General features: G+C 45.8%; 1 long non-coding RNA gene across 3 annotated transcripts; it reads left to right on the plus strand.

Moving 5' to 3' along the window:
- Nucleotides 1-517: 517 nt before the first annotated feature.
- LOC117802306 lies at nucleotides 518-7,919 on the plus strand. 3 transcript variants are annotated; one of them, XR_004625421.1, is made up of 5 exons: nucleotides 518-1,140; nucleotides 1,778-2,299; nucleotides 3,429-6,058; nucleotides 6,576-7,767; nucleotides 7,864-7,919. It is a non-coding gene; the product is annotated as an uncharacterized LOC117802306 (long non-coding RNA). The 3 variants fall into 3 exon arrangements; XR_004625422.1 differs by having other exon boundaries at nucleotides 2,105-2,299; XR_004625420.1 differs by having other exon boundaries at nucleotides 518-2,299.
- Nucleotides 7,920-9,809: the final 1,890 nt, after the last annotated feature.

Consider the following 9,809-nt stretch of genomic DNA (forward strand, 5'->3'; position numbering starts at 1 on the left):
GCACTCCACTGAGGGGTGCTTGGGGATATCCTGGCTCCCTCCAGATCGCCCCTGCAGGCAACCTCTCTGGCCCCATCCTCCCTCATTTTGATTCCATTTTAGAGAGTGCCGTCTTCTGATGCTGGCACCAAACAGGTCTGAACGGTTTCTGGAACCCCTTGTGCTCTGGCCACACTTTTGAACACAGGACCTATGAATGTGTGAAATGAAATAATCAGATCTACCTTTTTTTTTTTTTTAAAGTAGGCTCCACGCCCAGGGTGGAGCCCAATGTGGGACTTGAACTCATGACCCTGAGATCAAGACCTGAGCTGAGATCAAGAGTTGGCCGCTTCACTGACTGAGCCACCCAGGTGCGCCCCATAATTAGATCTGTCTTAAAATGCTCACCAAATAATGAACTTACACAACAGTTATACGGCAGAATAGTTTTTAAAATAATGGTTTAGCCTTTTTATCAAATTAAATCTCATAGAGAAAGAAGTTCACTATATAAAAAAACACGGAGGTGGAACTTCTCTGGGTGAAGAGCGCCAAGGATTTGAGCCCTGCCCACCGTGGACCCATCTGGATACTCACCAGGGCCCTTAGAGGCCCTTCTGTGCATCTCCAAGCATCCCTTGAACGTGGTTTGCAAATGTACAGGGTGGTGAAAAGAACTCAGGCTCCAAGTTGGGAAATGGTGTGCGTCCCTGCTTGGCTGTTAACTACCTGAGTGACCTGGGGCAAGTGAAACAATCCACTCACTCTGTCAGCTTCATGCCCACACCCGCCGGAACCGGAGACCAAGCCATGACAGTGCCTGCACCTCCAGTGGAGAATTACTCAGATGTCCCCTCCCTCTCATCTACTCAGAATGCCCTTTCTCAGCAGCTTCCTGCGTACTGTGGTTGGGCTGTTTATCTGGGTGGCCATGCACCTCCGATATCAGCAGAGAAGATTGCTGCCCCCAACGCCATCATCCTCTCCGGTGGAATCTCACTCTGGTCTGGGCGACAATGTGCTACTTGAGAACACTTGCTTCCCAGACTCCCTTGCATCTAGGGGCGGCCACAGGACTCTACAGCTGAGTCATCAGCAGAAGTCAGCGCGGCGTGGCTTTCAGCAATTCAACTGCTTTCCTGATGAAAAAAAGAAAAGGTAGATTCTGTGGCCACACGCCTTCTGCCCTTTCCTCTTCCTTTCTGCCGGAAATGTGGATGTGACGTCTGCAGGCAGAACAGTCACCTCGCAGCGTGAGGCAGAAGGACGGGCTGGTAGAGGTGGGAGGCAGGCACTCAGGCAGCACTGGGGACAGCATTTTACCGAGCTACAAGGACTGGGCCAATGCGGCAGCAGTGTCTTTCTCAGTGAGTGCGCCCTCCTTGGAGAGCTGGATAGAGGTGGGGTCTTGGAGCCATTAACACCCATCCTGCCTGGGATGGTGAGAAAGGGAAATCCAAAGAGGTTGTTCTCAGCAGCGGCCTGTGAAGGGCTAATGCGCCAGTCACCTTGCCTGTCTTACCCAGCTCCTTGTAATAAATATTATCCTAATAATCTTTCTCCCATGACCTTGCCTCTGTCTCCCAAACGATTTCTATAGTCTCAATATTTGGCTGTAGCTTTGAGAAAATTTTCTTACTACTATTCTTCGTTTATTTTGCAGTTCTCCAAAGATATTCTTCTGGTAGCTTTTTGTCATTTGTCATTCTGTTTTCTCTATTCCTTGTGTGTCATCATTATTTCTTGCTTTGTTCTGTCATATGCTCACTCCCTGAAATTTGATCTACCCTTCAAGGTCTGTCTCAGATGCTTTTACGAAACCAGCCTGGATGGAGACATTTCCCTTCTCTGGAACCCCACAGCACTTAGTTTCTGTGGTTTCTGTGATCATCAGCAAACCGGCATGTGCTAGATTAGACCTATTCCTTTTATTACCATTTAGGTTCCTTAAGGCAGGGATTGTCTTGTCCTTAGCCCTGCCCTTGGCACATTCTACTTGCTTGATAAATATTCATTGAATTCAAGTGGAAATTCCAACTTGGGACGAGAAGACAGACACACTAAGCAGGATGCATTTAAATAAAGTGGAGATCATTTTCCTTGAGAAATGCCTCCTCTACAGGCCTTTGCCACACAAATATAAGACTGGAAAGAAAAAAAAAAGGCATGGCTGAAAACCACGTGCTCAGAGAACTCTTCTTCAGGAGAAACACAAGCTACAAAAGAAATCACTATCACCTCTCATCACCTGTAATAGGGAAATTCTGAATACCTCTTTCCTGGAGGCCCACTGAGTCAGAGGTTCACACCGGGTTAGGTAAGTAGCGGGTGTGATCAGGGAAGAAGTGATGAATACTCTTGTGGCTTGAGCACGCAGCATCAGCTATCCATACGGCAGTGGTGCAGGTTCCCATAGGTAGTCTCCTTGCTGTTGTTCGGAGTGCTTTCACACACGTGCCCAAACAGGACAGAGCAAGGGTAGCTGCCTAGAAAAGGCACTTGATGGAGCAGGTTCAAAGGATCCCTCAATTGTTGCCCCAGAAGAAGAGCCTTCTTCAGGGTGAGAACATGGCAGGAAAGGAAAAGCAGAACTTCCCTGTCTTGGCAGTTTAAGCACCGACATGTCTAGCAACCAATTAGATGTGAGAATCAGAAGCTCAGGAGAGAGGGAGTGGATTTTGGAGTCACTGGCATGTCCGGGGGGATTAAAACCTCGACGGTGGCAAGCTCACCCTGGGAGGGTATGGAGGAAGGGGAGGATGGAGTCCCAACATTTAGGTGGTGAGTAGAGGACAAGACCCCTGAGAAGGCCAGTCAGAGAGGTTAAGACTAGGTAGGAGAGGAAGTTATTGTGGAAATCAAGAGTTGAGACTTCTGAGAAGAGAATCAGAGAGAATGAATCAGCATCAATGAACGCAACAGAATTTCTGGGAAAGGAAGGATCACAAGGTATCCATTGGATTTGGAGGGGGGCACAGGGAGGGGAGGGGATGCATGGGATAGAAGTGGAGACAGAAGGTGGATTTCCCAGGTTCCAGAAAGGAAGAAGAAGCAAGGAGAGTGTGGTAGACACAGAGGTAGGGTGACAGTCACCAGCTGCGAGTTCCTTCAGGGCAGCCCCTTTTTCTGGGCAGCCCCACATATTGACTGAGCAGGGCTGGGGTTGGAAAGGCCTGGCTGTTTCAGCCCAAATTGGTTTGCTCCGGGGGGCTTGCCATAGCTATCTGAGACTCTGCAGGCCTCCTTGGGCCCTGCCCTGAGTGCTTCCAACCCTGATTGTCACAAAGGTTGATTCCTAATCACCATCTTGCATCCCAAATTCCATCTGGGTGTCTGCTTCCAGAGAACCCAATCTCTGACAGAAGGGTGGAAACAAGTATTTTGAAGAGTTTGTTGGGAACGAGAAAAGAACGGTATCTAAATTTTTTCTTCTTGTTTGTTTTAAGAGCAGGAAGGAGCCTGAGAGGGAGTGCTTGAAGATACAGGAGGGGGCAGGATGGCTAACAGGTGAGGCCTGGGGAGAAGATCGAGGATGGATATTAAGGCCGGGAAGAGCGATTGGCCTGGAACAAGAGGGATATTCTGCCTACTCTCTGAGATTGAGCCGGAAGGCATATTGATCAGGTGGATTTAGATTGTTTTCGGGGGTAGTAGAGGAAGTAAGGAACATTCTGCTCAGTTACTTCAAAGATCAATTGCTAGAGAGATGAAAGGAGGAATCCTTGAGGTTAAGGTGGATAAGATGCTTTCACCCACAGGGAGGATTTGGAGGAAGCAGGGCAGGTTTTAGCCGAGCTGTATACAGAGGAGAAACTGGGCAAAACCCATAAAACAAGAGAATGGGATCTGGGATGGAGAAAAGAAAGACCCACTTCTTCCTTCTTCTGTTCAGTCTGACTAGATGGGTTTGGGTAGATTCTGGAATCTAATGGATTTTCTATCCTTCAAACTCTGTGCCATCCTATATTTGCTAAACATATTCTTTATATAACACACAAGACGTAATATAAGCACTGAGCAGGGCAGGACCGAGGCGAAAACAACCCAGCACCTTGGAATTCTGTCATTTAACCAGTTCCAGATTCTCCTAACTGTATAGTTACCAATTCCAGATTTCTCCATTTATTCCAGAAGGATATAATTTGAGATGTCATGAAATGCCTTAATCACATGCAGACCATTGGTCTACTATAGTGCCCCTTTCTATAAGTCTTAACCCTGACAAGACAACATGAATGAGGACAGTCTGACATGACCTGCCTTTGCTGAGCCCCATGAGCTCCTGGGGGCCACAATGACTTCTCCTAAGGCCTCACAAGACACCTTTTTGTATCTCATTTGAGGATTTTTGCCTATGGTCATTGTCAAGGCCACCAATTTGTAATTTTCAACATTCACCTTTTGTCCATCTTTGGAAGTCAAAACTACCTCTGGCCTTCTAACACCTGTCTGCCTTTTCATGATTCCTCAACGATCATTGATGGTGACTTGGTGATACTGAGTGTACAAGTGATACTTTTTTTTTTTTTTTTTTGGTACTCTGACATGTAATCCTTTCATAGTAGGAAGGGTGAACACATTTAGGGCTGCTACAGTTTCTCTTATCTTCTTTTGTTAGGCGTTGGTTTCTGATCCCTGCTTACCAGTAGTCATCCCACCCTTCCCACTCAAAGGCCATGCTTCTTATTGAGAAGCTGGAAGCACTCAAAGGATTCTGCTCTCCATGTCTCGTCTGGGAACACTGTACAAGTGGCCATGAGTGAGGGATGTATATCCCTTTGTCCTTTTTCCTTTTGTCATGATCGGTTGCACATCATCTGAGACCAAACTTCCTTATCTTTTCCTGTAGGGATCCCGATACTATCAAGCTCAATGCCCTGGCATTCCTTATGCTGCGACTGATATATTCTCATGGGGAAATGGTGACGGGGATTAAAAGGAAGGGGAATAGCTCTAAGAGGACCCATTCACACGTTCTCCAACTGCAAAGGCCCTGCTCAAGCGGGGTACTTGCATGTTTCCAATTTACTTGGCCACCAGAGGGCATAACTGAATGCGTTTAAATAAGAAAAAAAAGAGGAAGTCGGCCATTCCAGACAGCAACAGCAAAGTCACTAGTTACAGGTACCCCTGCTTTTTGCAAGTTTGAGTTATGCCATTTCACGTTTACAAAGGACCTAACCGAAGGAAATCTGAAGAGGATTTTTGCTTCTATCGGAAAAAAGTGAAAAGTGAAAGTAGCAGTCAGCACTGATTTCCCGTGAGCCCTTACGGAAGCAGCAGGCCCCACGAGCAAGGGGAGTGGCGCCACCAAGCGCCTTCCAAGGGAATTACACTCAGCGTTTCAGCATCTCCCCACGGAACTGTGTCTGTGAGCATCTGTGCTTTATCTGGATTTATTCTGTACATTCGTTAGCACGATGCGTCCTAAAGTATCAGAAAAGCCTAAGAGAGGTTATTTTTTGGGTCTTGGGATGCTAAAATTTTTCCCATATAAATTAATGTTAACTGTTTCTTCACTTTATGCCATTTTTGGCTTCCAAAAGTTTTCATAGCAAGGCTCTATTTTTGGCCAGGGAGGGAAACCTGTAATCAATGCTGAAAAAGCCCACAAGAAAGCATATTTCACGTGTCTTTTCTAAGTGTCAGTTGATATTTTGATGTGCTTTTCTTGCCATCAAGGTACAGATAAATTCCTTTCTTAACCTAAAAATGACAGATAGGGGCCTCCTGACCCTGTTTAGCCTAGATTTTCCTTCCCTGCCTTGTGTATAGAAAGCCACCTGGGAGTAAGAACTGGAGGCGGGCTTATCTTTATCTGCATCTAACATGTACTTCTCCGGGCTTTAGATGGCTCACCAGTGAGCTATTGAATACCAGAGTAGCAGAAAAGGTCAGTGAAGAATTATTGCTAATATTAGCATTATTGGACTAAAATACGTATCCCATTTTGTGAAGAGAAGTGCTGACTGTCCTGTGGTGTCTGAAGATGAGTACAGTTGGCCCCTGCATATTAGCCTGTCTCTTTTGGTTACATCCATATTGGATTTGGCACATGTGGGATCTCGAGTCCAAGGTAAGGAGTGCCGCAGAGTCCGCCACAGGTCTCGGGCTGAGAAGGTGGAAGTAGGAGGCACACGGCAAGAGGGAACGGAGAAAAGTAAAGACATTCAGTGCTGGCTTTTGTGTTTCTATACATTTTTGACCCTGGGGAATTTTATTTTATTTTATTTTTATTATTTTTGCAGATTTTATTTATTTATTTGACAGCAAGAGACAGCGAGAAAGGGAACACAAGAAAGGGGAGTGTGAGAGGGAGAAGCAGGCTCCCCGCCGAGCAGGGAGCCCAATGCGGGGCTCGATCCCAGGACACTGGGATCATGACCTGAGCAGAAGGCAGATGCTTAACGACTGAGCCACCCAGGTGCCCTGACCCTGGGGAATTTTAAAGGACTATTTCTAGTATTTATCTTAGATGGACGGATTCATTCTTTCATTCAATAAAAATGCCAGGCATAGTGCAGAAATTGAGGTTAGATAGTAAATAAGGCAGAGTTCTAGGCTTCAAGGCACTTTCTAATTTTGGTCTTTAGTCCCACAGGGAGATGGAGATCCCAGGAGAGGTTCTTGCCTGAAGCCCCAGGAAACCCCCAACGTCCAGATGCGTGGATAAAGACAGAGCTCCCAGGAAATTTTGAAAGCAAAATTCCTTTAAAAACTTTGTTGATTGTGAGGAATAAGTTAAAATGGAAAATCTTCCTGATAACATCCTGGCTCATTTCTAAAATTTTTTTAAAAGATTTTACGTTTAAGTTATCTCTGTACCCAACAAGGGACTCGAGCTCATGACTCCGAGGGGATCAGGAGTCTCAGGCACCCCTCACTCGGTTCTTACATAAGGGAAGATACTGAGGTTTGCTGAAGAGAGAAGGAGAAAGCAACATAATGGGAACCATGTTGCAAAAGTATAAATTGCTCCCTGATCATTACCGGGATCTTGGTGACCTGATAAAATGACTGGTGTCCAAAGCAGAGCAACGTACCCTTGTTTTAAGCCGGAAATTTGAACCACAGAGAAAGAGAGATGCACACCACAAGGTGGTGCAGGGGTGGATTGGAGAAGTCAAGACTGGTATCAGGGAAAATAGTTGGAGGGTATTGAAACTGTCTCAATGAGAGCTGATGAATTAAGACAACCACCAAAGGGCAGCCGGGGACAGAAGGGGGACAGATTTCAGGGGAGGAAGGACAGATATAAGGCCGAGGGAGAGGGAGAATGACTGGAGAGAACACCACTGCCAGTGGCCTGACCCCAAGACCTGTGTTCTTTTCTGAGATGTCATGTTGCCCTGTCATAGCACGAGGACTGCACTTTAGTCCAACTCTTTGATTTTATAGCAAAAGAAGGAAATTAAAACCCAGGAAATGGAATCCATCATCTATGGCTGAACTGCAAGATGATGGAAAAGCATGCGCAGAAGCCAAGTCTCTTCCCAGATCCAACCTTTTCCCACGGGTTCACATCAGAACTTGCATGCTCGAACTACCTGAGGGGCCTTTCCAAACACACGCAATGACATATGATTGTAGCCATCCTAACAGGTGTGCAGTGGCATAAAGCCTTTCTAGAACATAGGTTTACTAAAGATTTTGATCTCCCCTACCACACACTTTGCATAAAGTCTTAAGTTCCTTAATCACAATGCTTTCATCCAAAGAGAATATTAGAATGGTTACAGAAGGAATACTCTATTGTCCTTTTAACAATCTTTACCAACTAAAAAGGTAAAAATTAAATTTTATTTTGATTTTTTCATTATCGGTGAAGTTGAATTTTTTACTATGATTTTTTTAAAAAGATTTTATTTATTTATTTGACAGAGAGAGAGGGAGAGAGCCATCGAGAGAGGGAACACAAGCAGGGAGAGTGGGAGAGGAAGAAGCAGGCTCCCAGTGGAGCAGGGAGTCCGATGCCGGCCTTGATCCCAAGACACTGAGATCACGCCCTGAGCCACAGGCAGACGCTTAATGACTGAGCCACCCAGGCACCCCTTTTACTGTGATTTTTAATTAGTTATGGCTTCTCTGCTCTGAACTGTTTGTGTCTGAATTTCTCACACAGTACAATAAAAAATAAAAAGAGCTATTGAGTGCTTTCTATGTGCTAGTTACTGGTCTAAGAGCTTCACATGTAGTAAGTCAGTTAGTCCTGACCCACCAAGAGGCAGATGCAATGATTAGTCTCATTTTATGGGGGACCCAGAAACATGAAAAAAATCAAGTATCTTGCCCTAGGTCACACCCAGAAAGTCTGGATTGAAAGCCTGTGCAAATTACAAAATGGCCAATAGTTCCCTAATTTATTTGTTTGCCTTTTTTCCCTATTAACTATAATCATTAAATTTTTATGATTAAGTCTATCCGTCTACTTCTTTCTTTTGTTGGCCTTTTTTTTTTTTTTTTTTTTTTTTTTTAAAGATTTTATTTATTTATTTGACAGAGATAGAGACAGCCAGCGAGAGAGGGAACACAAGCAGGGGGAGTGGGAGAGGGAGAAGCAGGCTCATAGTGGAGGAGCCTGATGTGGGGCTCGATCCCATAACGCCGGGATCACGCCCTGAGCCGAAGGCAGACGCCCAACCGCTGTGCCACCCAGGCGCCCCTGTTGGCCTTTTTTTTTTCAGTTAGCTTAGAACATCCTCTTCTTTTCAGATATTAGAAAATATTTGGATTTTTTTTAGTATCAAATGATATTTTTGTTTCTGTTGTTTTATAATGGCACCTCTCTGCTGGGTTTTATTTCATAATTGCTTGTTTTTTTAATGAACATTATATGTTCAGTCAGCTCTTTGAGGATACTGAAGTCTCTTTCTCCTTCTGGTTGCCCTTTTCACTTCATTTGGTAGAGTGTTGATGCTGCCGGCTGCCTTTCTCGGCGTGAGTTTTTGTGTAGTTTGGAGCTCAGCCTCCAGGTTCATTTCCTGTTTTCTTTTCTCTGTCTCCCTTCTCTATTCCTCAATCCTTCCTGTCCAGTGACTGAGCGGTTGCCCTCCCTGGGGCGCTGGGTCCTGTCCAGAGTGACGTCTTACAGGCAGCTAGGGCTCCTGCCCTGGTATGACCCTGGGCATGACTCAGGGCAAGAGGAGGCTGCCTTAGGTCCTCGTGCAGACTCATGTGGGTATCCAGGGACCTCCCAATCCATCTAGTTTCTTGAAGAGGGTGGGGAGAGGCCAGTCACAGTTCCTGGAATTTTCATCAGTGAACGTGGACTCTGGTCCCCCACGTCAAGTGGGTGATTGAATTCTTCCTCATCGCTTGACAGGCCTTAATTCCTAGCTGCCCTTGACTTTTCCTAGACACAGAGCCCAACAGGCCACAGCTTCAGCCCTATTCATTTTTTGCATTTATATTCGATCTCTGAGAATATCTATGGGGACATTCTCCCCTTATTGAACATGGATTTTTAATTTTCTCCAATATTTTCTCCATCATTGCTCTGCGTCGGAAACCTCTGGGCTATCTGTTCTGTTTCACTCGCGCGTCCGTGTCTTCTGTACAAGCCTGAATTGTGGGTTTATGCTACGTGGTAGCGGGCTACTCTAACAATTCCTCCAAGCACATTCTGCGAACTTTCTCAAGGCTGGATCGGGTAGGAGGCTCTATAGCAGTCACCTGACATGGGGGTGAGGGAGGTGGTGCTGTCCCCCACCCAACTCGAGGATGCATGAAAGAAGCCTAGGGATGGCAGCTTTAGGACAGGAGGAAGGGTTCTGCTTGGGGTTCCATGCCAACATTTCATTAGGGGTCTCCAGCCAAGCTGGATCCAG

Source organism: Ailuropoda melanoleuca, chromosome 5 (assembly GCF_002007445.2).
Source record: "Ailuropoda melanoleuca isolate Jingjing chromosome 5, ASM200744v2, whole genome shotgun sequence".
In the NCBI taxonomy this organism is placed as follows: Eukaryota; Metazoa; Chordata; class Mammalia; order Carnivora; family Ursidae; genus Ailuropoda; species Ailuropoda melanoleuca.